Genomic DNA, 4450 nt, shown 5'->3' on the forward strand with positions numbered 1-4450 from the left:
ACCCCCTCCAGTTCCATCCATGTCGATGCCACAGCAACTTCTTTCAAGACACGTCTCCAAAGGCAAGGGAAACAAAAGCAAAAAAGAACTTTTGGGACTTCATCAAGACATATTTAGACCTTATATAGACACTACTGTGACATGTTGGATTTGAACCTTGGTGCCATGATTAGAGGCCACTTTTGGAAGACTCCCTTTCCTGCAATGGAGGTGAGTACATTTTGTGTGCAAAAAACAAATGAATGTGACCAAGATGACAGACTGAGGTAGATTGTATTACTGGTCATCAAATATTCACTCTCCACTTGAGAAGAATGTATTTCCCCATCCTGCTGATGTTGGGCTTATCTTTGGGACTTTCTTCGGCCAACAGAATATTGAAGTCGCATTGCAACAGATCTGAGATGAAACTTTATGGAGTATTTGAATTCTCACCAGCTCTCTGTGCCCTTGACCTTCATCCCATGAGCATCCCATCCAGGTGGGGGTGTCCCATAGCTGGGCCCTAGGATAATAAGAGATGCAAGGAACAGTCCTGGAGCAGATCAACCTGCATGTAATGTGGAATAGAAGTAAATATTTGTTGTCAAAAACTACCAGGATTTTGAGGAGGTTTATTATTCAGGTCATCCTGGTGAAATCTAATACTGTAATTCCCAAAATTATTGTTTCCTAGTGCCAGAGCCAGAAGAGAACTTAACTGCCTAATGTTTGGACCAGTGCTTTAGGCAAACAGCATGTTCAGTAGTCCTAAAGGATAAATAAAATACATTTGCAAAGCCAAGTATTAGAAACTATTGATTAGAGGGGTTAGAAGAAAAATTAATAAATAAAGAAAATCTTAATACATAAAACTTCCTCACACCTATTAGAAGACAGGTTGTATTATTGTTCAGCCATACTCACTCTCCCCTCCAACAATTGGCTAAGAATAGACGAACTGAAAAAAGAGATACTTGATAATGATGATCAGCTTCTCTCTTTTAGACCAATGGATTTTTATGATCCGTGGAATCATTTTCACAGAGAAAAGGAATTGAACCAGTATTTTTCTCTGATTTTATATACTTGCTTTTATTTCTGAGTGACGGCAGCATATACTACATTGAAAAAGGGGGGGAAGGTCTTTTTCAATTATTGAAACCTAGAACATATCAACTAGTTAGGGACAATCTTCAGAGTTTCCTCGTAAAAATTATGTCTCTTTGACATGCTAATGTGATCTGCCTCGAAGCTGGATTCTCTGAAGCTGTGATGACTGAGTACATGATTAATGCATGCAGAGGTAGCCAAAATATGTTATTTACTGCTTATTTAAATATTATTCCCTCTTTTTTGCCATAGCAAAATGAAATACATACTGTTAGGTTGAAGAAGGAAAAGAACATCTATTGGGCAGCAGAGGATGCTTTGATACCTGTGGAAACTCAGTCTGGCCTGGCGAATTATTCAGATTTGCTGTTATTGAGTTCACGAAACAGGGCCAAGTGGCAGAGGTAAAGATCTGGGATGTCTCAGTCCGGCACTCACTTTTCATTTGGGCTTGATATTCAATACTAAGACTAGCAGAGTGACAGACCCCAAAACTTTTCAGATCAATGACCTTCCCAACATGATACTTGCAGCTTTCATACCAAGTTCTTGAATAGTTTTGAGTAGTTTCTCTTATTTGTCCTTACAAGCTGCATTGAGGTGCTCCTTAGGAGCTTGGGATCCAGGTGAACAGAGCTGTCATCAGAGAGTTAAATAGGAAACAAGGTTTCAAGAGAGATGTAGTTGTGGTAGAGGCTGAAGGCTTTAGCCCTGGGACAAATGTACCAGGTAGAATATATTAACATAACTGAAGAAAAGATGGGTCCAGTCAAGGAGGATTAGTCCCATAAGCTAGCACAAATTGTCAGAAGCAAATGATGACTGTGCCAGTCTAAGCATTGTCTAGGGCTTCCCACATTCACACTGGAGCTCTGTGTTATACTACAAATGTTCAAGGGAAGCAGAGCAACAACCGACATCCATCTGTTGGATGCTGCACAGACTACTAGGTACCTCATAGCTGGAATATTAGACAGTACTACATTCCATTCAGTGAGGTCATATCCTTGAAACGTTGGGTGTTCAGCAGTTTCTGCGATTAGAAGCAAGTACCACATGAAAATCAACATGGAATAGGAAATGAGGGTGTTGTCCAATTTGATTTCAAGGTTTGAAAAGTTGTGTAGTGTCCAACAGGGGCATACCTATTCGTAGTTGTGGTTATTTAAGAATTAAATATAAATATGTATTTTTTAAACATATACACATTATTTTTTTCGAATGGCCCTATGTTATTAACAAATGAGTACATATTAAATTGATTGGCCCTGGCTACTTTACAAAAGGAACTATTTGGTATTTCCTTTGTCCCACAGGCACTGTGAAAAAAATTGTGAGGCACTAAGGATATCATGAGCCGAGAAAATTTGGAAGCCCCGAGTGTGGACTGAATGGAGAGTGGTGGTTTGAATGTAGACTATACCTGACAGATACAATTCTTACTGTGGAGATGAGACCCTTCCTCCCTTCCTTCCTTCCTTCCTTCCTTCCTTCCTTCCTTCCTTCCTTCCTTCCTTCCTTCCTTCCCTTTTCTTCTCTTATTTTTAAGTAAGATCTATGCCTAACATGGGGCTTGAACTCATGACCCTGAGATCAACAGTCACACACTCTACCAACGGAGCCAGCCAGGCGCCCCCATTCTATTCTCCTTAATGTCAACACACAATGGATTCACATAACTAACTTTTAGTTCCAGTTCCCTTTCACCAAATACCTTTCAGGTTCAATATCCATTTCCTTTGGAGGAATATCGCTCAGGTCTGAGAACTCTGGTGCTCAGGCTACTTAGTAACTGTACCATTAATTATAAATTAATAAACAAGTACCTTTGCTATAGTTATATTTCCCTCATAGCTTTCCTAAACAAAGAGCATGAACTTCTTGGGGATATGAGAGCCATACAAATTCTCATTATAAATGTATACATTCTGATTATGTATCAGTCTCAAGTTACTTCTGAAAGTCCATGCCTGGTTGGCTGATAGATATTTCTCAGCTTGGAAGGCTGAGACTCAGACTCTGGTCCATAGAATTTCAATATGGTAATGATGCAATTCTGATAGGCTTTTGGGAATACAACGGTCTGGCTTACTTCAGGTGCTATCCTTGGATTTTTCCTTTTTTTTTCCATTTTAACAAAATCTAGAAACGTCTACCTGGATTCAAATCTTGTCTCTGCTACCACCTAGCTGTGTGAACTTGGGCCAATTAATCTCTCTGTATTTCAGTTTTCTCATCTATAAAATAAGGATAATAATAATTACTTTAGAATGTAGTTGTGAGGATTAAATAAAATGATTCATTTTAAGTTCTTAGAACATTCCTGGTATATTCTAAACCCTAAATAATATTTCTTCTTATTTTTGTTATTGTTCTTCTGAATATTATTATTGCTATTTTTGATCATGTTTGCCTTGTTTCTTTCATTTTTCAAGCTTCGAAATTTTCATCAAATTTTTCTATGTCCACACCTAACATTCAAACATAAGTTGAATGTCTCATGAAAGTCCTGACTACAGTCCAAGTCTGTGAATGTGGAAAGTCAGTAATACCAAGCATACTTCATTCGCTCATCTATATTTGCATGGTCCTCTCAGTTAGGGAGAGCCACGTGGCCAGTTTGGGTCAATTACATGTGCATGAGAGTGAAAAGAGCTTTTTAAAGTGATTCTCCAGTCTTTTCCCTACCTCAGCAAACAGAAAGAACTTGTGTCTTAGAAAATGTAGGTATGAGATAGTGGTGCTTGAATCCCTTCATAACTTAGTTTAGTAGGGTCACTGAGCAACTTATGTTGGATATGTACTATCATCAAGAAATAAACATTTTATGTGTTAAGCCACTGAGATTTCCCAGGTTAGCTGTTCTACACCATATCTAAATTCATACAGTGGGTGTAAATGACCCCAGGTACCTACTTCATAAGAGTGAGCTAATTAATATCAAGGGAATAAGTTATATTTATAAATACTTGCTGAAAAACCTGAAAGTATAGGATACACTTCTTCTGACTTGCGATCTCTAGAACAGTCCCTGACAGTTGTCAGCTGGGGCTCTGCTCACCTGGAAGGCCTACTAATTTGATGACCAAGATGGTTCATTCACAAAGCTGGCTGATTTGGGGTTTTTGACCACAACACCAATCTTGGCCTCTCTGTGTGGCCTCAGCTTCTCACTTTATGTCAGCTGGGTTCTCAGAGGGAATAAGCTCCCTAGAATGAGCATTTTAAGATAGCCAGGGATGAAGCCACAGTCAGTGTATGGTCTAAACTTGGAAGTCCCAGAATGTTCCTTCTGGTGCATTCTATTAATCAAATAATAAATCACTGAGGGTAGCCACCATTCAGTTAGAGTTTACTT

The 4450-nt window shown here is 38.9% G+C and overlaps 1 non-coding gene across 1 annotated transcript; it reads right to left on the minus strand.

Moving 5' to 3' along the window:
* Positions 1–2650: 2650 nt before the first annotated feature.
* Positions 2651–2723, minus strand: TRNAN-GUU (transfer RNA asparagine (anticodon GUU)). Its single transcript has one exon. It is a non-coding gene; the product is annotated as a tRNA-Asn (tRNA).
* Between the last annotated feature and the right edge of the window lie 1727 nt (positions 2724–4450).

Source organism: Ursus arctos, unplaced genomic scaffold, assembly GCF_023065955.2.
Source record: "Ursus arctos isolate Adak ecotype North America unplaced genomic scaffold, UrsArc2.0 scaffold_11, whole genome shotgun sequence".
Taxonomy (NCBI): Eukaryota; Metazoa; Chordata; class Mammalia; order Carnivora; family Ursidae; genus Ursus; species Ursus arctos.